This window comes from Ranitomeya variabilis, chromosome 3 (assembly GCF_051348905.1).
Source record: "Ranitomeya variabilis isolate aRanVar5 chromosome 3, aRanVar5.hap1, whole genome shotgun sequence".
NCBI lineage: Eukaryota > Metazoa > Chordata > Amphibia > Anura > Dendrobatidae > Ranitomeya > Ranitomeya variabilis.
This window is the reverse complement of record NC_135234.1, coordinates 557,934,897-557,960,080: the sequence shown is the minus strand read 5'-3', so window position 1 is coordinate 557,960,080 and position 25,184 is coordinate 557,934,897. Positions and strand designations below refer to the sequence as shown.

The 25,184-nt window shown below is 39.1% G+C and overlaps 1 long non-coding RNA gene across 2 annotated transcripts in view; it reads right to left on the bottom strand.

Annotated features, from left to right (window-relative positions):
* The window catches only part of LOC143818381 (uncharacterized), a 305,598-nt gene that overhangs the window by 232,700 nt on the left and 47,714 nt on the right, over positions 1–25,184 (bottom strand). The window contains exons 2-4 of one of the 2 annotated variants that reach the window (XR_013224504.1): positions 23,432–23,517; positions 22,990–23,175; positions 19,552–19,796 (exon numbers count right to left, since the gene is read on the bottom strand). This is a non-coding gene — a long non-coding RNA (uncharacterized LOC143818381). Of the gene's footprint in view, positions 1–19,551; positions 19,797–22,989; positions 23,176–23,431; positions 23,518–25,184 lie in introns of those variants that run through there. The other variant, XR_013224503.1, reaches the window with a different exon arrangement.

The window sequence follows — 25,184 nt, the reverse complement described above, 5'->3', positions numbered from 1 at the left end:
CCTAGACTTATACTCGAGTCATTATGTTTTCCCAGTTTTTTGTTGCAAAATTAGGGGAGTTGGCTTATACTCGGGTCGGCTTATACTCGAGTATATACGGTAATTTTTAAAGGCTGGATAACTGCTTTATAATCATTTTATGTGCCCTGCTGAGTTTAACAAATCAGCAAAGTGTGAATGTTCATATTTGCTTCAATGTGTTGTGTGGTGCCCTAGAAGTCAAACACATGCACCTTTCCATGACTTTACAATATCTCCCTAATGTTATTCCAACCCGAAAATTTACAAAATAACATCATTTTCTTCTGATTGCTAAAAAAGCATCTGATGAAATTATGGACACGTGCAAAATTTTCGGTAATATTAAGTACTTTAATTCCACTTTGTCACATTTCCTACTAAGCAATTACCAGCATTTGTCAAAATAGCTCAAATGCTATAGTTGACAGTTTTGTCTGCAGTATTGGTCAGTTCTATTTGGGAATTGAACATATTCAGCTTCCTATAAGGTTAGATGCAGAAGATCATTTTCTCTCCATCTAAGAAAAATGGTCTGATTATGCTAATCAGAATTTGATCAGAGTTTGATCAGAGTGGGATTTGATTTTCTGGGAGGTGGAGAGACAAAAAAATTGTTCACCTTCTCCAAGCAGTCAGTCCGTGAAAATCGGATCTCACTCGTGTGGTCCAATTTTATTCCAAGGATCCATAGACACGAATTGCCGAGTGCATTCTGATTCTTGGAGGAAAATCATGTATTTTTTCCTAAAACTACTCAGTTCAAGTAAAATATCAAACATGTGCACTGCCCCATAGACTAACCTGGGTATGAGTGCTATCCATCAAAACAATAAATGGCATCCAATTTATATGGTCGGGTCGTGTATACATGCATTGAGTCTGAGTTGAAATATTACAGTCATGTTGCATTTTGTTTTCTGCAATTATGGTAAAATGGCATTTTTGTGCTGCAACTTTTGAAAATTTCAACAAAAATATTGCTGTTTTACTGTGGCAAAGAAACGCACCATGGCGCATTGAAAACAACCTAAGAAACCTTTATTGATGAGTGCTCTAACATACTTACCCATCATTGCTCCCATGAAAGTCAGGTGTCCTCTATTTTTATTAAATAGGCACCTCATGTCCTGCCATTTGATGGCTGTATGACACCTTAGCATGCTCAAGAAGTGATATTTCATGGAAGAATCTTAAATTAATGAGAGAAAACCATTTAAACCTCCATATTATATCAAAGACATGTGAGAGAGGTGGCACATTATATACACTCCATGGTGCAGTATTCACACATTTATACAAGACTGATCTGTAATATGACGATATATTTGAGTTCTAACTCAATAGTAGTAATTATAGATTTAGAAGAGTGGTTGTCTTGTTCTTTTATTTTGCTTTGTATGTTACTAACTACAACATTGCAAACTTTGAACATTTTCCCCTTTAAAGACTGTTCCCCTTTAAATTTGAGCCCCATGGCTATGGACCGGATCGCAGCCACCGTGACATCCCCCTGCACACCGGACCCGGTTCCGAGTACCCCACTGCCCTGGCTGGGCGACTCACATACATATATAATTTTTGCCTAGTACTGTAGAAATTTGATTTATGTGGGATTGTCCACTCAATTGTTAACAATTCAATCATAAATGAAAATGGAGAGCTATACTGGCAAGTAATCCTTTCTCCCTACATAGAAAGCATTATATTATGATTTTCATGCTAGAATTGTTCATGTTTCCCACAGTGTCCCCTAAGTAACATTTTCTGCTTAATTTTAATTATATGGTTACATTACCTAATTTTGATTAATAAAATTGAATTTATAATGGATCTCTTCTTTGACTTGGACCCTTTAATTTAGGTCTGAAGGTTTCATTTCATATTGTCTCATATGCTCTCTTGAAGTGCCATTTTTTGCATTTTGAACTGAATTTTTGCGTGGTTAATACACATTTATACAAGACTGATCTGTAATATGAAGATATATTTGAGTTCTTACTCTATAGGAGTAATTTTAGATTTAGAAGAGTGGTTGTCTTGTGCTTTTATTTTGCTTTGCATGTTACTAATTGAAATTCCCTAGCACTTAATAAGCATTTAAGCTATCTATGTTTCTAAAGCAACACATATAGCATATATTTCAATTGTAAGTGTCTTTTCAAGGCCAAACTACAGGAGTAATGGAAATACTTAGCTGAGAAAGCATTGCATTTTGCTTTTTTCCGCTAAAAGTGCATGTACTGTACTGACACTTAAATAATGGATAGGTTTGTTTTAAAAAATATAAATGCAACCAATAAAATCTCTAATGCCCTTATATTACCATGTATTTGCTTTTAAAGACAAGCACTTACCGAGATGTATGTATAGTAGAAAATTCACCCTGGGTCCAGAAATATACCAAGGATATCAGATTTTTTACAGTCAACACTTTTCAATTAGTTTTATTGTATTAAGGCATCTAAAAGGAATCAGCATTGCCTATAGTCTTTAATATCCTGTCGATTTGTGTAAAATCTGTCTCCATGAAAGCCTTTTTTGCAGATAAAAAGCCTGCTATGTTATTCATCGCTCTTGGATCCAGGATGATGCATCCTCTATCTGTTTTGGCTTTCTCTCTCTACTCCCATGAGCCACAGGTTGCTTCAACTCTGCATGCTCCTGCCATAATAATTGCTCAGGCTTTATAGACTGGCTCAGGTAGAATGCTGAGTATTCAGGTAGTTGGCACCCACGCTATCACCATAGACTGCCTCCTAGTTCTTAGACCACTCATGGCTGCATCAGATCTGCCTTGGAGTGCCTTGTAACTTACCTAGCTTGCTCTGCTATCTTACTGGGTAACCTTGCCTCTACCTAGGATTCTGTTACAAACGCTGCTCTGCTATATTGCTGACCTAACTCTGTTTTGCTGTTGACTTTCAGCTGTGCTTCCCTCGTCTCTCTTTGCTAATAAACTCTTTTATAACAGTTGCTTTGACGTCACCTCTGCTTCAATGTGTCATGATCCGTTCCAGGGTTTAATCCTGTCTGCCCTTTTTCCAGGCGAATCATGTCAAGGGTTAACTTTGCTCTGCCTCATTCTGGGTTCAGGTTTGCTATGTAGCTCCTATGCATCCTGCTGGCGGTGTCAGCTATAGTTCTGCCTTCGGCGTGTGAACCTGACTCTGGTACCCCTTGATTTGTCCTGCTGTGATCGCTGACTTGCCCCGTGTCTGTTGACTCCCTCTGTCTGTCCTTTTCCCAGCGTTTCCCTGTTTGTTGGCTTGATTCTCTTGCTTCTGCCTTCTTACTTTGTCTTATCCGCTCCAGAGCATCGCTGAACCTCCTGGCTTGTTCCTGACCACGTGTACTACTGATCCTTTTAGTACTTCTGCCTCTGTTTTTTGACTCGGCTTGTCTGACCACTCTCTCGTCACTTGTTGGTGCCTGTGCTGCTGCTCTGTGGTGCTTCTCTGTGTACGCAGTCTCACTTCCCTCTCAAGCTCCCTCTGCTGGAGGTTGCACTATACTGCACTGCAGCAGCATGACACATTGTTTATCTATGGTCCCAGTTCCACTTTGTCAGTTGCCAATCAGCCATATCAGCTGCTATTATTCCAAATGGTGTTCCCATCAGTGCCACCTGACCAAAATGAATAAAAACTCCTTTACTAGACAAAAGGTTTTGATAATCAACCTCATTAGATGAGACATTATGGTATAATTCCGCAGCCATGTGTTACTCCAGTCTCACTAATCTTTTTTTTGCAAGACCACTATGGATAAAAGGTTTGTTTGTAGTGTGTAGCCATAAGTAAAAACCATTTTTATTTGTAGCATTAAAGTGATATAAAAATATAAATTTTTGCATGTACGCTATATGTATTATAAGGGGAGACAGGACAAAGATTATCTTTTATGGCTCCCATTTATAGTGCCTCGTAGGTTATAGGACAAAAGGTATGAAGTCACAATATGTGCTGTGCATAAACCAACAATGACTTATTGCTGATTGATCTATTGTATAATTATATCAATTTCACACAGAAAAATTGTTAATTAGTTCATCAATCTTGCTCCCTGACTAGCTTATGCTTAGCATTGTGTCTTCCTCTAGGGCTTGCAATATCATAGTACTTAGTTTCTTGCCTTTTTTATATCCTCAGAAATGATATGGCCTGATTGATGGATGTGATTTGATATGACAGATTACACAGAGTATACTGTATGTATCATAATAATTAGTTTACAATTATAACTAAGGATGCTAATGCAAATAAAGCATGTATTAAACAACATACTAGATTACTTAGCTGTATCATGTCTCCCACATGATATATGGAAAAGTGAATGCTATGAATGCGCAATTCTGTGGTTCTAGAACATTCAGGACACATGCCCTTTATTTTTGAGAAAAGACACAAGTTTGATTAGCCAGAGAGGCCGGTCTACTGCGGCTTCTCCACGCCTGTTACCAGTGACTCACAGGTCTCTATCTATGCATGCAGAGTGAGACTGCTGTCATTCAAAAGGAGTGGGTAGGAAGGAGCTAATTGGAACCCACCTTTCTGAGTAATCAAGCATGCATCTTTTTTTTCTAAAATAATGCAGTGTTTCAGAGTTAAATATAAATGGATGAAATCATGCAGCCAGATTGTAAGAAAAGCAGCATATATCAGCTGACAAGTTCCTTTTAAAGGGGTATATTCAAGTTGTCTCTTGAGCAGTTCAGAACCATTGAATCCCCTTAGGCTATGTTCAAACACAACACAATGCAACCTTCTCTCTTGACAGTAAAAATACTGATTATTCCCATAGTCCTAATTAGAAAAGGCAACAGTCACTTCAAAAATACAGCAATTACATATTTAATTATGGAATACCACAAAAGAAAAGAAGTGAAGAAGAAGTAGTATTAAAATTAGTACATTCATTGGTAATTATTTTAAAATATGAATAAATATTACAAGAAGACACCAAAAAAGGGGGGGGGGAGTTTAAAACCACCAGACTAAGAAAGGGGATAGCAACGCAAAAATCCACCAGGTTAATAAAGTAAAATTAACCAGATTATATCATAAAAAGATGAAAATTATGATGATATAAAATGAGATAAAAAAATCAGGCAAGGTACACAGCAATCATATACATGCACCTGCAGGAAATAAATCAAATTCAAAGTATCCCATTCATTTGGTCTTCCCAATAAGGAGAATGAGTATGGAGTGTATAACCAGCAATACAACTCTAGTTGTTAATAAACTGGGGAGTAGAAGCACAATATATGTCAAAAAGGGAGAAGTACCAAGAGGGGGGAAAGGATCCCATATCACGGGCTGATTACCTGCAGTTCGAATGTAAGACTGGTGGTGCCTTGCACTGTTGATGGAGTGCCAATGCTCTTCACCCGCGCCTGACGAGCGCCTTTTCGCAAAAGCTTCTTCTGTTGGGGCAGTAAAAATACTGAATTCAAAATTCCAATTTTTTGGAATACAACATTTTTTGCAACATTTTTCCAATATTTTTTTGCAGCTTTTTTGTGTGCGTATTGCATGTGAGGTTTGTCTACAGTACATTATTAATAAAGTTACTTCTATTCAACAAAAGTGCTTCAAACACATCGCTAAACTGCTGTTGACTTTTTTGCAGTGTTTTATTTTTCACTTCATCTTATATTTCTATGCTTGGAAAGTGCTGTAAAACTGCTGAAGGAATTGACATGCTGTAACTTTCAAAAACATTGCAGTTTTCAAATCCAGTCAGGAAAATAGAAACAAGTGTGTACAAGAGATTTCGGGAATATCATAGCTTTTGTTGGTATTATAAAATGCAGTTGTTAGTTTGCATAAAAAAGCTGCAAAAAATGCTGCAAAAATAAAATGTGTGAACAGAGTCTTACAGAATCCTTACTTCCTGTTTTTTTGGCTCTCCTTCTTGAGTGACAGCTCTGGAGAATAGAACGGCAGTTTTATTAGAACAACAAAGCCCAAACAAGTCCTGATATAACACATTTAGCTATCAATAGTTTGGTCTTAGTCTAGACTGTTATTCTGACATATACACATATCGATGACACAGCATTTGAAAAAGCAGTCTGGATAGCAAGAGAAGAGAGTTCATATTAGGAACTCTGCTGTGAACGCTACCTGCTAGTGATTTACAACTATCTCTTCAGTAGATGAGAGGAAGGGTGCGAGGGAGGTGATCAGCTAACTGCTGTATAGAAATCAATAGAGCTGACTGGGATGTTAAGAGTTAACTCTTCTCCAGGAATCTAACAACTGAAAGCTATCAGTCAGACTCTAATAGTTCAATGGAAATGAGTTGTACACTATAAAATATAACAGCTGTCATTGAAGCAGATTGACAGCAGATAGAAAAAGCTAAGTTGTTTATTTTTATACTGTCTAACTAATTAAAGCAAATTAAAAGCTTGAGAATGCCCCTTTAAGAGTTGCAGCAAAAATACACCATTATTTCCTATGGAATCAAAAAGTTAATTGTGACATTTGTAATATTGCAAAAAAGCCTGATAGAGGGACAAATTCCTCTTTATGAAAAGTGTCAGGTTGGCATAGGGAGACATATAAACCATGCAATGCTTGCATGGGAATTTATATATGTAAATAGCCTCTTTAGGAAGGGAGAACAGAACTGTAGCGCCATCTATTGGCGTTAGCAGTTCTAGAAGCCAATATCATCTCTTTAATGCCTTCATGATCAGTAAATTTCCCATTTTTGAACTTTCATTTTTTACTTTGCTTCTTCCAAAAGTCTTAACATTTTATTTGTTGATTAACATATACATATGAGATTTTGGACTTTTTGAGGGATGAATTGTAGTTTTGAAGAGCACCATTAACTTTACCATGCAATGTACTTAAAAATGGAAAATAAAAACAAATGTGCTAAAATGATAAAAACAAACGCAATGCTGTAATTGTTTTAGCTTTGTTTTCATCGTATTCATTAAATACCTAGCAGCATAATTCTTAGGTCAGTGTAAGTACATATATACAGCTCTGGTAAAAATTAAGGGACTACTGCACGGTTTTATAAAAATCAGCTTCTCTACATGACTGACAGCCATTCCATTCCAGTGTCAGTTGAATTCCAACCAGAGTACACCTCATTCTACTTAATATGCTTCTGATTAGGTGATCACCTGAACCAAATCTTCTTTAACGAAGGAAAGTATAAAAAACCCTGCTGTGGTGTTCACAATCCTCTTGCAATAGGACAAGCTGGATGGCAAAACAAGTGCTAGTTAGATCCCAAAAATAATAGCAATGAAAAAATAACTTTTAACCATGACAAAGGAGTTGAAAAGAAAAGTCTTGAGTGAGGAAAAGAAGGATTCGATTCTGGCTTTACTAGCAGAGGGATACAGTGAGCGTCATGTTGCCTCCATCCATAAAATTTTTAAGATAGCAGTCCATTACAACAAGGTCAAACAGCAGACAATGGGGACAACAAAGCTACAGACCAGCAGAGGGCGAAAATGACTCTCCACTGACCGGGATGACCGTCATCTTATTCAAATATCACTCAGCAATTGCAGGATGACATCAAGTGACCTACAAAAGGAATGGCAAATGGCAGCTGGGGTGAAGTACATGGCAAGAACAGTTCTTAACTGGCTCCTAGAGGCAGGAAATAAAGTCATGTAAAGCTAGAAAAAAGTATTTCATCAATGAGAAGCAAAGGAGAGCCAGGCTACAGTTTGCCAAAGACCATAAGAATTGGACTATAGAGAACTGGAGTAAGGTAATCTTCTCTGATGAGTCTAATTTTCAGCTTTAACCAACACCTGGTCATTTGATGATTAGACAGAGACCTGGAGAGGCGTACAAGCGCAGTGTCTTGCACCCACTGTGAAATTTGGTGGAGGATCGGTAATGATCTGGGGATGTTTCAGCAAGGCTGGAATTGGGCACGTTAATTTTTGCGAAGGATGTATGAATCAAGCCGCATACAAGGTTATCCTGGAAAAACAGTTGATTCCTTTTGCTCAGGCAATGTTCGCCAACTCTGGGTACTGGTTTTTCCAGCAGGACAATGTGCCATGCCACACAGCTAGGTCAATCAAGGTGTGGATGAAGGACCACCATATCAAATCCCTGTCATGGCCACCCCAATCTCCAGACCTGATACCCATTGAAAACCTCTGGAATGTAATCAAGAGGGTGATGGATTGTTGTCACAAGCCATCAAAGAACTGCTTCAAGTTTTGTACCTAAAAGCAGTGTGAAAGACTGGTGGAAAGCATATCAAGATGCATGAAGGATGTGATTAAAAATCATGGTTATTTCACAAAAATACTGATTTCTGAACTCTTTCTGAGTTAAAACATTAGCATTGTTGTTTCTAAATGATTATGAACTTGTTTTTTTAGCATTATTTGAAGTCTGCAAGCACTGCATTTTTTTGTTCTTTTGACTATTTCTCATTTCTGAAAATGAATACAAAATGTAGTGCTTGGAAATTTGGAGACATGTTGTCAGTAGTTTATAGAATAATAGAGCAATTTACATTTTACTCAAAAATATACCTAACTATGTTACTATGTTAGTTTCCTGACTACAGTCATTCAATATGTGGTTTATTTCCTACGAGATTTGTTGCAGACCATCTTTGAGAAGCAGAGCTTTTCTGATTCGCTATGTGTCTTTCCTCATGTGCAGGCATTACAGGACCTTAGGTATCCATGATTACGACCATTAGCAACTAGCTAAATAATAGTCCTGCAATTTCTGCACATGAGGTAAGAGACATAGCGAATCAGAAAAACTATGTCACATTTTGAATTCAAGGTATTTGCTAATATTATTATTATTACACCTACTTCATTTTGGGATAGGATCTTGAAGATGGGAATATTCCTTTAATTTAGAATGTTACTTGAGTTCCTTAACCTTGTACAAGTCTACGTGCCTATATGAACACAAAATGCTTGGTGACCTACTGATATAAATTACAGTAAAGAATAAAAGTCTTCATATAATAATAAAAATACTACAGTATATGTAGACCCATAATAATTTAATGAACATACTATGGTTGCCCTTGTCCTTGAGTCTAATACTTTATGGAAGAAGTATATACATTAGCATACGAAGTTATGAATTTGGAAAATGTGCTTGAGTTTCCAGCCATAATAGTATATTTAGAAATGGTTACAAATTCTAGGAGATAGGGAGGGATAAAACTGTCATTCCTGTCCATTGTGCTTAAATATATGAGTAATTAGTTTTTTTCCCATCTAGTCCTTGTCAGAAAAATTTATTACACTCTGTGTGATAATCCTATTATACCATTGTGATTTACAATTCCATTTCAAAGATAAATACAGAAATCACAGGATATATCATTTCCTTCCTTATAAATACAGCTTTGTGAATAGTATTTAGCACCTTTCATAATTACATATTTAGCACACAGAATGATTTCTGATGATAAAACAACATAACACTGAACAGAACATGATTTGCAAATTATTACTGGATTTCATCTAAATGTTCACCTTCAGCAACAGTTTTTCTTACAATAACTTGACTCAAAACTTTCTTCTAATAAATATGTATTGTTTCAGACAGGGCTACCATCTGAGATTTCTGTGCTCTTAAAGCCAATTAGTCTAGTCCTCTTCTCTTTCTTTATCACTTTGAAGGGAAGGTAGGGACAAAAAGTAATGGAATGAGTTGTAGGCCTGAGATACCAACTGGCAGAGGCTATGGGTTGAGAAAGCCGGCAATGTCCTTGTGATCAAAGTCCTAGCCATAGTAATTCATAGAAAAGGACGACCCCATTACTTTGCAGGACCCTTTCCTTTATTTCATAGTAATTGCTACTAGTTCCCTGCTCAAAATTTCAAAATTTACTAAAAAGCAGGCAGAGGGTGACCACAGAAAGTTTTCCCCTGTATAAACTTTGGGAGCAGCCATATTGAACTCGAAGCATTTTTGGTCAGAGAAGTTCAGATTCTCGGGTTTCCTTCATACAGACTTGGCGTATGTTCCCACAGTCACTAAACACTGCGGGTTAGACGCCGAGAACACCCATAGCATCCAACCTGCAGCATCCAGATTTTACAGAAATCCAATCTCCACTATGCGTACACTGACGCCTCCGGCTTACATGAGGAGATGGACATGCGACGCGTCTTTCCAGACTGCAGCATGTCAATTTATGTAGCGGAGATGCTCAGTCTCCGCTGCATAAATTAACCATAAACTTTCATTAGATGCGGTAAAACCGCATTATCTTCCTAGTAACATGCGCATTAAGTGCGGGAACGCAGCTTACTACGCATGTGTACTAATTTAAATAATGGTGTATCTTGTTTTAGCCGGAAGTACACCTATACTGAAGTTCTCACGATCAGCTGATCATCGGAACTGCAGTGCACGTGACCCCCGGGGATGGGGTTATCTCCAGTCAATAGCATCAGCTTCAAATTCTCACGATCAGCTGATTGCGAGAACTGCAGTGAACGTGACGGCCGAGGACTGAGTTATCTCTGGTCATCAGCTTCAAGCTCAGCTGTGTTCTGGATGTCAGGCTGAATGATGGCATAATGCCACCATTCAGCCAAAGGCATCCAGATGTAGCAGAGCTGGATTTGTTGTGGGACAGTATGTATATCTTCTTGGTGGACAGCTAAGAATATTGTTGCTTTTTAATTTTAATTCTCTTCCAGAATACAAGGGCGTTGGTAGAATCGACAATGCAGTAAGTATGGTTTAATTAAGATCTATTAAAGGAGTCTGTGCCATTATTTCAATTCAAATACTTTATTCTGGGTGTCTGTGTGTTTATTTACCATATAACTATAGGATTAGTAATGGATAGATGTCTTATAGGCGCGTCTCCATTAGTAATCCATGGGCTTGATGTCACCTGACAATACAAAGTTGACATCAACCCCACAAATATGAACCTCACTTGCCACCACTACAGAGCAAGTGGGAAGAGCTGAGTAAAGTGCCACATTTGACACATCTTTAGATGTGCCAATTGTGGGGCGGCTGTGGGCTGCTATTTTTAGGCCGGTTAGGGCCAAAATCCATGAGCCTCACCAGTGAGAGAATACCAGGCTGCAGCTGTCTGCTTTTTCCTTGGCTGATTAACAAAAATAGGGGGACCCCATGCTATTTTTTTTAGAGGGAATCCCACTATATTTGCTAACCATCCAAGGTAAGCAGACTGCTGCTGACTGGTATTATCAGGCTGGTAAGGTTCATGGATATTGGATCCTTACCAGCCTGAAATACCAGTCCCAGTAGTCTACTTTACTCTGGCTGATTAACAAATATAGGGGGACCCCATGCTATTTTTTTAAAAAAATTATTATTTATTAAAAAAGGAGGGGAGGACACTTCCCGTGTCATGTACTTCTGGCAGTGTGACAAGATATACCATTATTTAAATTAGTACACATACATAGTATGCTGCGTTCTTCACGTAACACAAATGTGATTAGGCAAATAATGCGGTTTTACCGAGTCTAATGAAAGTCTATGGATAATTTACGCAGCAGAGACTGAGCATCTCCGCTGCATAAATTGACATGCTGCGGTCTGGAAAGATGTGCTGCATGTCTGTCTCCGCGGGTGACCCTCAGGTGTTTGTGTACACATAGTGGGCATGGTATTTCTTGAAATTCCATCCACTATGCTGTAACATCTGGATGCTGCGGGTTGGATGCTGTGGATGTATGCAGAGTTCATCGCGCAGTGCTTATTGACCATGTGCACGTACCCCAATATATCTGCAAACAGGAAATCACTTTTTTTCCCTCCCAGAAGGAAAACGCATAAAAAACGCATGTAAAAACACATAAAGGGTAAGTTCACATAGGGCGTTTTTGCTGCGTTTTTTATGCTAATTTTCAGCTGCTTTTTTCAGTACCAGCAAAGCCTATGAGATTTCAGAAATCTCATGCACACCCATTGGGTTTTTGTGTGATCAGTATTTTGTGCTTTGCAGCATTTGTTTGACATAGGGCATGTCACTTCTTTCAATGTTTTTTCAGCGTTTTTCACCCATTGACTTTAATGGATGGTGAAAAACGCTGCAAATACGCAAGGTTGACTTTTCTTGCAGCGTATTTGCTGCAGAAAAGTCAAGGAGAGTCGGATGTGATGACAAACTCAGCTCTGCTACATCTAGATGGCAGGCTGCATGATGTCTTCATGCAGCATGTCATCCAGCAGAGAGGACCCAGTCCCCATTCACTTGAATGGGGGGTCCGACATTAAAGTGTGTGGCACGCTGTCATATGCATGACAGCGCAGCAAACACCGCTTCTGATCAGCAGGGAAATACTTTGCGCTGGTCAGAGAGCTGCGGCTAGACAGCGGGAGTGCTAAGCTGCGATCGGAGGTGTAAACTCACCTCCGATCACTGGTGTCAGCTGATGGGACTACTGCTCCCATCATCTGACACCTACAGCTACTAGCAGGAGCAATGGATGGGAGTTTTCATCTGCCGCTCCTGTGCTATAAATAATTTTAAAAAATGGTGTGATGTCCCCCCCATTTTTGACAACCAGCCTTGCTAAAAGCTCAAAAAAGCTCATTGATATAGGCCCCCCCAGCCTAAAAATAGCAGCTCGCAGCTGCCCAGAAAAGGCGTATCTATTAGATGCACCAATTCTGGTGCTTTGCCCGGCTCTTCCCACTTGCCCTGTAGTGGTAGCAAGCGGGGTAATGAGGGGTTAATGTCACCTTGCTATTGTAAGGTGACATTAAGCCGGCTTAGTAATGGAGAGGCATCAATAAGACACCTATCCGTTACTAATCCTATAGTAATTAAAGGGTTAAATAAGCACACACATACAGGAAAAAGTATTTTAATGAAATAAAACACCACACAGTTTTGACAATCTTTTTATTGTTCTGTCATTCCAAACCGAATCCATCGATCTTCTGTAATAAAAATAAAAGAAAAAAGAAAAAGTATACTCCCTGATCCATCGTAGTCCGATATAACGAGTGTCCTATGCAGAATCTGGGGGAGATAAAGCTTACAACCGGGAGCGCTGCTAATACGACCGCTCCCTCCTGACAGAGCGGGCGCAGGCTCAATAACTAGTGGTGACGTCACCGAGCCTGCGCTCCCTCACTGCCTGACCGGAAGTAACCTCTCTACTGTGGGAAAACACCGGGGAAGAGGATACCGCAGGTAATGTATCGATCTATTCTATCTATTCTATCAATCTATCTATTTAGAATTGAGAGTCCTCAGTGGTTGATACCTTTTAATGGCTAACTGAAAAGATGGTAACAAATTGCAAGCTTTCGAGTCTACACAGGTCTCTTCATCAGGCAAAGACTAAAAGAAATTCTGAAGAATCACACATTTATGCACAACACAGCACAGAAAAAAAAGGTTTAGATAGGAAAAAAATGTCGCTGTCCATTTGTGCACGTTTCTTCAGAAGTGGTTTTAGTTCCATAAAGATGCGTTACATTCTGGTATCCTCCATTTTGATACAGGATAAATATATATCTTGGTACCGTGTTATTTTTCGATCTACTGGCTAACATGGTAACAAAATATATATCTTTCCTGTATCAAAATGGAGGATAACAGAATGTACCACATCTTTATGGAACTAAAACCACTTCTGAAGAAACGTGCACAAATTGACAGCGACATTTTTTTCCTATCTAAACCTTTTTTTTCTTCTGTGCTATGTTGTGCATAAATATGTGATTCTTCAGAATTTCTTTTAGTCTTTGCCTGATGAAGAGACCTGTGTAGTCTCGAAAGATTGCAATTTGTTACCATCTTTTCAGTTAGCCATTAAAAGGTATCAACCACTGAGGACTCTCAATTCTAAATATTTTTCTATCTACTGCCTAAAATGGTACCAAGATATATATCTTTCCTGTATCAAAATGGAGGATACCAGAATGTACCGCATCTTTATGGAAGTAAAACCACTTCTGAAGAAACGTGCACAAATGGACAGCAACATTTTTTCCTATCTAAACCTTTTTTTTTTCTGTGCTATGTTATGCATAAATATGTGATTCTTCAGAATTTCTTTTAGTCTTTGCCTGATGAAGAGACCTGTGTAGTCTCGAAAGCTTGCAATTTGTTACCATCTTTTCAGTTAGCCATTAAAAGGTATCAACCACTGAGGACTCTCAATTCTAAATATTTTTCTATCTACTGGCTAACACGGTACCAAGATATATATCTTTCCTGTATCAAAATGGAGGATACCAGAATGTACCGCATCTTTATGGAACTAAAACTACTTCTGAAGAAACGTGCACAACAGGTGAGGAATTAAATATTTTATCAAATTTTGATCCAATAACTAAAAATCAATAGCAGAGAACCAAGTCTCCAGAGAAGAAGTCTTGACCTTTGCCCAGATGCCCCTGAGAGACTCCAGAACACCCCTCTTATGTTTGGTGCCGAGCCGAAACATCTCCTCTCAGATTTCAGCCATCAGGAGGAGACTGTAATAAAACCCATCGCCACTTCGTCCTGTCATTTTCCTCCTGGTCATTATTTTATATATACTGGACTGTTTATGATCTGCAGGAGGACCAAAAGACTGGACACCCAACTGCACGGAAGTCAGGCTGAGCACCATTAACTCAGCTGGTGAAGGGGGTTAAGGACATAAGAAAAATCCAGTCCTTAACCCCGAATCCAATATATATATTGTATATAATAATGATGTTTTATTCATTGTCGTGTTACTATGTAGTAGTTCCATATGTGTGCATATAGACACTTTAGGTGTAAGTCCAGGACTACCTGTACATTGACACACTCAGTAAGTGTGTTCATGTCAAGGTGTTCATGCATTTACAGCCAGTAGATAACTCCAACTGTACGTGGATCAATGATCTTCATGTGCATTATGGATCAGTAGCAGCCATGCTATTTTAGCTTAAGTCTCTAAATGCATTATAGAATTGTAATATATGTGTTTTGTGTGAATGGGGAAAAAGAGTCAGGTTCTCTAGGGACAGGTCCCCACAGCTTCTAAGTTATTTGCCACTTTAACCCTAGCAATGGTGAAGTTCATAAGGGATGGACTGAATGTCAGTTAGAATTAGACGGTGTTCCCCCCGCAGTCAATTTACGTACAGTGATATCACTCCCTACTCCAGAAATTCTGACCTGCCTAGTAAAGATCTGTGTATCTATCTATGGAGGAACATCATCAACTATCTTCAATCAAGAATAAAGGAGAAGTGCCTGATGGAAGTCGTGTCTGATGCATGTCTGATGAAAGTCATTTCCAGTGCCTGAGTCCAGTCGTTTCCAGTGCCAGAGTCGAGTCGATTCCAGTGCCTGAGTCCGCTAGGCCACAAAAAAAAACCTGTGACATCCAGCAGTCTCATCTTGCCAGACATACTCAAAATCCTGCTGAATCAAGCTATAGGAGAGTAACGTGAAGTCTGGCAAGGTGATGGATGCACACAGGATGATGTTGACTGACTATGGACTGTGAGGGTGAAGCCGTTCCACAGTGTGATCAGTCACAACTGGAGAAAGATGGCTTTGGGATGGGCCGATACCTGAAGATTGACAATTAAAGACCAGAACAGAGACTGAAGACTGCAATAAGACTCCAAGAAAGAAGAAGAAGGTGTACTCTGGATAGAGATGTGGGTTACGGTGAACAGCAGGGAAGAGCTGATGGCCGAGTGGATGATGTCTAGGTACCTAAGTGCAGAATTATGCTTCATTCCATCCTTAACTGTCACTAGTTATGAATAGGGTTCGAGTAAGCAAATAAATCCCAGCACAAAACATCCCTCAAATTTCATTGTCGTGTTCTCGACAACAGGGGAATGTAGAAGAGGAAGTGCCCCAAAATGTACATATTTACATAGAGATGTGTTTAGTGCATGTTTTGGGTATTTCCCCCACATGTATACCACATGGAGCAAAGCCCTCCCCCCTCCAGCCTGCTGTAAAACAAAGCTGCCATGAGCTGGAAAAACAAGTTTCATTTAGGACTGAGGAGGTGTATCTTAGTGGACAATAGACTCGTGACCTTATCTCACACACCTGGGGCTGGGCACACCTCTTTTAGCTGGTCACATAAAAGGCACAAGACACGTGCCCTTTCTCTTTTGCTGTGCCTGCATTGCCTGGAATGATGATGGACCCACATGGCTTAAGTATACTCTGTATCCCCTTTTCTTAATAGGCCCAGTACTATTTATTGGGGTTAGCTAGCCATAGGTGGGAGGGCTAATATTGTATGTGTGATTTGGGTAATCGGACAGTTAATTGCGGGTTTTTATATTGTGTGATATTGTTGTGATATTGCTGTATACTGCAGTGATATTACTATATCAGAGTTGTGATATCCGTATATTTGTACATATATATATATATATATATATATATATATATATATATTTATAGTCGCCAGCTTGGGTATAAATATATATGTATATTATAGACTGTAGACTTGTGTGTGTAATAAATACCCTTTATTGTTACACTGTTTTGTCTCAGTTAATATATAGGATAAGGAAAAGATAACGTTGAGGCGTATTTAGTGGATATTAATTATTTATTGGTCAAGTTCGGCGATAATAGTTAATATCGGACCTCAATAGAGGTGTAAGGAGGTTTCCCCCTTTTGGTAACTATAAGTTTAGTAATTTGTGGAGGATAATCCGGTCATTTTATAGACAGCGATATTTTTTTCCTATCTAAACCTTTTTTTTTTTGTGCTCTGTTGTGCATAAATATGTGATTCTTCAGAATTTCTTTTAGTCTTTGCCTGATGAAAAGACCTGTGTAGTCTCGAAAGCTTGCAATTTGTTACCATCTTTTCAGTTAGCCATTAAAAGGTATCAACCACTGACGACTCTCAATTCTAAATATTTTTCTATCTACTGCCTAACACGGTACCAAGATATATATCTTTCCTGTATCAATCTATCTATTCATTCTATCTATTCTATCAATCTATCTTTTCTATCCATCTATCTATTCATTCTATCTATTCTATCAATCTATCTATCTACCCTTTCTATTCATTGTATCTATCTACAGGAAGTTGTTTTTTTTCTCTGTGTGCACTCAACTTTATTGGCATTCACAAAGAGAAAAAAAAAGTATGAAAAAACGCACCAAAAACACTGCAACAAATGTACCTAAACCTGTGTTTTTGGCGCAGCTTCTTTCCTGACAAGATGATCAGATTTTGCTACAGAAAAATAACGCTGCAAAAACGCCCTGTGTGAACTTATCCAAAAAATGCAGGTCTAAATGCAGGTGACCTCCCAGTGACCTTAGGTGCAGATTTGGTGCAGATTTTACCTACGTCATCTTTAAAGTATATAGTATACAGTAGCTTAAAAATACAGTTCTTGCTGCCTACATCCCCTAATGGATGGAGATTACATGAGTAAGAAATAGTGGTCAAACCTGTAGGCTTTCAGAACCTTTTCCTGCTTTCCTCATATAGGTGTATTCACATTAGGCAGATTGAATACAAACATTTCCTGTTCACTGACTGAAGCTTGCAGAAATCTCTGTGCCTGCCACTACAATAACCTCATTCAGGTGAATGGAATTGATTTTCAGAAGTAGAAATTACGAAAGCTACTACTTGTGAACATGACCGAACACAGTATAAGACTTGTCACTATTATGTTCTGAGTGATTTCTAGTTGCTCCAAAATAATTCACAAAACAATCAAAGTCTCATGCACAAAACCTTGCTAGGCAAGAATTGTACAAAACTTTATCCACTCCTCTTCCAATCGAAAGTCTAATAATATTTTCCTATCATCTTGCTTTCGGGTGATTATTTTGTTAATATATTCCTGCTTCTTCTTTTTAACCTTTACATAGTTTCATAAGCCGAAAAAAGACACAGGTCCATGAAGTTCAACGTTTTTCCACTAGTTACACATTCTCTATCCTTAAATTATTTTTACCCACAATGCCATTTGTGGTGAGAAAAGCATGCAGCCCTTTCTGCATATCCTCATACAGTGTCTGCCATTGCTACCTTTTGCCGTAGGGCATTCCATTGTCTGACTGCTCTTACTGTAAAGAACCCTTTCCTATTTAGATCTAATAATTACCTTTTTTACCCACATAATCAATGCTCCTGGTCCATTGAAGGAATACATTATGTGCCAGTCATTTGTATTAACCACACAAATGTAGTTTGTCTCCAATACGTTTTTATTTTATGAGCTAAAAAAACCCTATTTCTATTTGCCTTTAAACCAGCTTTTTCTTTCCAATATTCTTTTGAAAACATGGAGCCCAAAACCAAATCGCATGATCGAGATGTAGCTTTACAAGTGACTCATAGAGGTGTAATAATACATTTAGATAACAGGATTTTAGCTCTCTTCTTAGACTTCCTAATATATTATTTGTTTTAATAGCTGCTGACTGACATTGCGTATTGCTGCTCAGCTTAATCAGAATACCCAAGTCCTTCTCCTGTTCTGTTCCACAATGTGTATGCAGAACTAGGATCAGGGGCGGACACTGATAGCTTGGATGCCCTGTTCAAGAAATATGTCTGGGTTCCCCTCCCTGCGCGGCATGCCGCATATGATGAGGACAGTTTGGCCATGGGACCCCCGAAGCCTTAGGCTCTGAGCAACAGGTCAGATTGCCCTCATTACCAATGCCTGCAAGCAGGGGCGTACCTAGGATTCACAGGGCGCCATAGCAAAAGTTTTTTGGCCCCCCCAACACCTCTTAAAAATATATATATATTTTTTTTACTGAAATGGATATATATATATATATATATATATATATATATATATATATATATATATATATATATCTCCATTAGGACTCGGTTCTGCTGAGTCCAAACATGTATATATTATATTATATGTCTGGTGTGTATACCATCTCATATCTGATAAAGGGTTATTCCCCAAACAAATAAACATATCCCCAATCCCAATGATATTGGACAACTTACTGACTTTTGGGGGACTGACTACTGGGACCCCCAGCAATTCTGAGAACATGATTCAGCAGCTCAGCCATGAGTGGATTGGAGGGGCGCATGCTTGAATTGTACCCTATTCATTGTCTATGGAATTGATGGAAATAGCCGAGCGCAGCACTCAGCAGCTCCATAGATAATGGAGAGAGGAGAGGTTGAGAAAGCACAAATCTGATAAATTCAGGACGAGTCTGCAGACATCTGTTTTCAGAATCTCGGGGGGGGATCAGTGGTTGGATCCTTTGAAATAGAGATAACTTGATGATTTGGTGAATAACCCTTTAATGGGGACCTGTCAGCAGGAATGTGCTGAGTAACCTACAGACAGTGTTAGGTCAGCGCAGTTATACTGATTAAAATGATACAGTGGAGAAAAAAAAGTATTTAGTCAGCCACCAATTGTGCAAGTTCTCCCACTTTAAAAGATGAGAGAGGCCTGTAATTGACATCATAGGTAGATCACAACTATGAGAGGCAAAATGAGAAAACAAATCCAGAAAAAAACACCTTGTCTGATTTGGCAAGATTTATTTTGCAAATTATGGTGGAAAATAAGTATTTGGTTACCTAAAAGCATGCAAGATTTTTGGCTCTCACAGACCTGTAACTTCTTCTTTAAGCACCTCCTCTGTCCTCCACTCATTTCCTGTAGTAATGGCACCTGTTTGAACTTGTTATCAGTATAAAAGACACCTGTCCACAACCTCAAGCAGTCACACTCCAAACTCCACCATGGTGAAGACCAAAGAGCTGTCGAAGGACACCAGAAATAAATTTGTAGCCCTGCACCAGGCTGGGAAGACTGAATCTGCAATAGGCAAGCAGATTGGTGTGATGAAATCAACTGTGGGAGCAATAATAAGAAAATAGAAGACATACAAGAACGGTGAGCAAAAATCCGAGAGCCACATGGGGGACCTAGTGAATAACCTGCATACACTGTGTTCCAAATTATTATTCACAAAGAGTTTAGGAGTGATAAGGTTAGAATTTTTTTTTTTTGTCATTTAAACTCATTGATGGTGATGTGTGTCAGGGCTCTTTACATCACTGAAAGCAATTGCAGATACCTGTGCAAATTAGTTTGGCAGGTGTGTTCAAATAAAGGCAAGACTACCTAAGAAGGCTGTTCCACATTATTAAGCAGCCTACATTTTTGCCAAAATGGGAAAGAAAAATGTGTTGGCCTCTGAGAAGCAACAAATTGTGGAGTATTTAGGTCAAGGCATGACTACAATCATCATTGCCAAGACACTTCATAGTGATCATTGCACAATCAAGAAGTATGTAGCTGATTCCCAGCACACACGTGTGCGTGCTGATAAGGAAAAATTGAGGACTCTTTCCAACAGGCAATTGCGTAAGGTTAAAAGAGCAGCTGAAAAAATGCCTTGCCATAGCGGCAGACAAGTTTTTGAAGCTGCTGGTGCCTCCAACGTCCCCAAAAGAACAAGATGCAAGGTCCTTCAGAGGTTTGCAGCTGTGCGTAAGCCATCCTGTCGACCACCTCTATCCACTGCACACAAGCAGACACGGCTCCAGTGGGCCAAACGATACATGAAGACTGACTTCCAAACTGTCTTGTTCACCGATGAGTGCCGTGCAATGCTCGATGGTCCAGATGGATGGAGTGGAGGATGGCTGGTTGATGGACACCCCATGAAAACACGGCTAAGGGGCCAACAAGGAGGAGGTGGAGTAATGTTTTGGGCTGGAATCATGGGGAGAGAGATTGTCAGCCCCTTTATGATCCTTGAAGGGGTAAAGATGAACTCCATAATCTATGTGGAGTTTCTAAAACAACACTTCCTGCCATGGTTCAAGAGGAAGAACCGTGCTTTCCGCAGCAAGATCATTTTCATGCATGATAATGCACCATCTCATGCTACAAAAAACACATCTGCATCTCTGGCTGCTATGGGCATAAAAGAGGACTAACTTATGGTGTGGCCACCATCTTCCCCTGACCTCAACCCCATTGAGAACCTCTGGAGCATCATCAAAAGGAGTGTCTATGATGGCGGGAGGCAGTTCACATCTAAGCAACAGCTCTGGGAGGGTATTCTGTCCACATGCAAAACAATTGAAGCAGAAACCATCCAAAAACTGACAAATTCAATGGACGAGAGAGTTCAGAAGCTTCTTTCAAACAAGAGGTCCTATGTGCAAATGTAACATCACCTAGAATAAAGTTTTCACTTGAAAACTGTTTGATTTCATTTTGTAATAAGCTGATAATGCTTATAACTTCACAATTGACCATTTTTTGTTCAAAATAAAAAGGTTGAAAACTCTGCTGTGCATAATAATTTGGAACATGCATTTTGAGTGTTTATTTTTTTTTTTTAAATATACTGTTTTCATAGGCAGTTTGTTCCAAAACATATCAATTATACTAGAATAGTAGATGACTGGAAAATAACAATGACTGCAATTCAGATAGGTAATTTAGAGAAAATATGAGGACATATTATTTGCATAATAATTTGGAACACAGTGTAGAGCTGGGACCACCGTAACAAAGGCTATCATCAGTAACACACTATGACACCAGGGACTCAGATCTTGCAGTTCCAGACGTGTCCCCCTGCTTAAGCCAGTACATATCCGGGGCCATCTGAAGTTTCCTAGAGAGCATTTGGATTATCTAGAAGATTATTGGGAGAATGTCATATGGTCTGATGAAACTAAAGTAGAACTGTTTGGCAGAAACAAAACTCGTCATGTTTGGAGGAGACAGAATGCCGAGTTGCATCCAAAGGACATCCTACCTAATGTGAAGCATGGGGGTGGCAACATCATTCTTTGGTGCTGTTTCTCTGCAAAGGGACCAGGACGACTGATCCGTGTTCATGAAAGAATGAATAGGGCCATATATTTTGAGATTTTGAGTGCAAACCTCCTTACAGTTTAATGAGCACCATATAATGCTTCATACAGAATGATCGGCCTCATATAAAGGTCCATACAGTATAATGGGCCCCAATGCCTCATATAATACTTTATTCAAATGGGTCCAATATAACGCTTTATACAGAATGGGCTCCATATAATTCTCCATAAAGAATGGGCCCCATATATTACTCTATACAGAATGAGCCTCATATAATGCTCCAGATTGGGCCCCATATAATGCTCTATACAGAATGGTCCCCATATAATGCTCCATACAGAATAATGGGCCCATATAATGCTCCATATAGATTGGGCCCCATACAATGCTCGATGCATTAAAAAAATCAAACACTTACATTTCTCTCTTCTTGCCTTAGGGCCAGTCTCTTCAGTGACTTCTGTCTCTCTGCATTTCCAGAACAGAGGGCATGCTGTAGTGATGTCATCACACCCTCTGCCCTGAGATGTCACAGATTCAGAAGACGTGGAAAAGACAGGACTTATGGAGAAAGAGGGAGAGGTAAGTATTTCAAACAGTTTAAAGCATGCGCACTGGCATCGTACCCTCCCAACTCACGGGCCCCATAGCATACATGGCACTTGTCGGGGCAAGGGCACCCCTCCACTTCCCCCTCCACCTGCAGCGGCGGTATATCTGCCCCTGAATAGGATTACTTCAGCCATGGTCTATCAACTTTAAACTATATCTGCCATGTGTTTGCACATCCCGATATTTTATGCAGAACATTTTGTAATACTGTACAAGCTCCCTCAGTTTTTGTTATCTTACGAACGTTTTGTGTCATCAAGAAAGCCGACACTTTATTGTCAATCCCATCAACAACGTCCTTAATAAAGAGATAACAAATTGGGACTATCTCAGATCCTTGTGGTCCTCACTGCTGACTATATCCCATTTAGAGAAGGTAACATTTATAATGACTCTTTGCTTTCTGTCCCTTCCTAGATTATTACCCAGGTACTGTACATTTAGTGCCACCTAGTTCCTGATTCTGAAGCTTCAGTATAAGGCTGTTGTGTGGTATGGTATCATACACCTTTGCAAAGAAAAGATAAATCACATCAGTCCCCCGATTTGCATTTACCTCCTTATAGAAAGCCATCATGTTAGTTAGAAATGTCTTATCTTTCATGAATCCATGCTGGTTGTCAGTAGCGATGAGTGAACTTAAAAGCTCAGGGTTTGTACTGGACAGTTAGTGTCGGGGGCTAAACGCCCACCATGGATTTCTCCTAGAAGTCTGTTTCAATGTTCGGAGTTCCGAGGAAGTCTGGGAGGAAAAAGAAAGAGAGAGAATTTTCCAGCTTAAAAGATTGGGTCCCCATTGTTTTCAAAGGGGTTCTGGTTCAAGTTCGAGAACAATTCTAATAACTGAAATTTGAAATAAAGTTCAGGTAGCCGAACCCAAACTTCCATGGGTTTGCTCATCCCTAGTTGTCAGCTATTGCATTGTTCTCTGCTATATACTTTTGCAAGACATCTATTGTCCCTGTAAAAAATTTGCACACCACTGATGTCAAAGTTACCGGATGGTAGTGACTTGGATCGAACATCTTAATTTTCATAAGTATCCGTACCACATCAGCCATCCTCCAATCTTGTGGTGCCAACCCTGTAACAAGAGAGTCTGTGTTATATGTAATGCATATACAGTTTCTGAGCATCCTATTTTTGCCTCCTACTTTATTGTTAGCAGTTTGAACCAGACTTAACTATCACATCTAATTAGTCAAAAAGGTAACATTTTAGAGAAGACTTTTTACATAATTTTACATTTAAATTAAAATCATTGATGTATAAATCAGCTTCATACTATCTGAATACATATAACTGAATGCTGTTTATAGGGGGATTCAGATCTTTTTTTCTAAATCGACATGTTTGCATTAATAAGAAGGTTTGTTTTATTTATCAGCCAAGCATTGAGCCTCTAAATTATAGCAATTCAGTTTCCTTGGAAGAAATGAATAGCGCATATCTATGCTTTCCTGACAGTATCTTCTGACTTACAAAACCACAATTTTGCTTTCACTACAAACTAACAATCAGATAACAATCAAATAGTTGTTTCAATATTTTATTCCCAAGACATCATGGTTTCTTTGGTTATATTGTATGTTTGTGGACATTTTCTTTTTTTGTTTCTTCTTTTTCTTGTACAACAATGGTTATACCAATAAAATGCCCATGCAGTGTATAAATCAGTAAGAAAAAATATGACAGCGGTACGTAAGGTAATTGTGTGAAATATTGATTCCGAACAAATGTTGTGTGCAGGACTTAGTACGCAGCAGAAAATGATGGTGTGAAATGTTTTTGTGAGCAGTATTCCATCTGAATAGGCCTGGTGTGATGGCCTGTGGAACACATTTGGAAAATCTGTAACAGAAGCTTTTAAGTCACTGCATGAAAAAGAGGCAAATTCAACTAAATAATTGTGGCAAAGGCTTGAATTGTCTTATAGAATGCCATGTAATTATTAAAATCTGCAATATTTATTTGCAACAAATAAATGGTGGATTTGTCATTGTTCTTAAAAACCAGACTGAAGCGGCACCTCGTAAAACAAAGCTCAACAAATGTTATATTTTATGATATACAAAACAAAATATTTTTTTGGCATTTTGATATGATATATGCATAAATCACCCATTTAATCCCACTTTTAAAGGGATCCTGCCAACAAATCTTTCTATTACAAATTAAGCCACCACCTTTGACACCTCTTTTACAGCAGTCCATCAATCTATACATAAGTCACCAACTCCCTTTATATATTCCAAAAAATACTTTTTATTATTATGTAACATGGTGGCATGGGGTGGTAGTCATGAGTGAGTCCATTAAGCAACAGTCAGTGAGCACCCCGGAACCTTGCACATGGAGAGATGGGTACAACCCAGTGCTCACTTCTGTCGCTGGAAATCCCTCAGTCTCTGTCACTCCAGCCTCCAGCTCCACAGTTCCAGGAAACACCACAAAGTCACAGCTCTTTTCCAACAGTTGAACTTCACTAAACAGCAAGGCATCTGTCACATCAGTAGCACAGTTCACACAGGGCAACGTTTCCTGTCCTTTCCCTGCCTTCCAAGCAGACTCTAGTATCTCTGTAATTTCTCTCTCTTTACTCTCAGTGTTTACGGCCATACCTATAGCCAGACTCTGTCCTGTCTGCACTTTCCTTCCCTCTGCCATTCAGGCAGCATCTTTGGACAGTTCATGTCCCATCTATACCTTCAGCATTACCAGCTCCCTGACAGCCCTCTGTCCTTCCTGGGG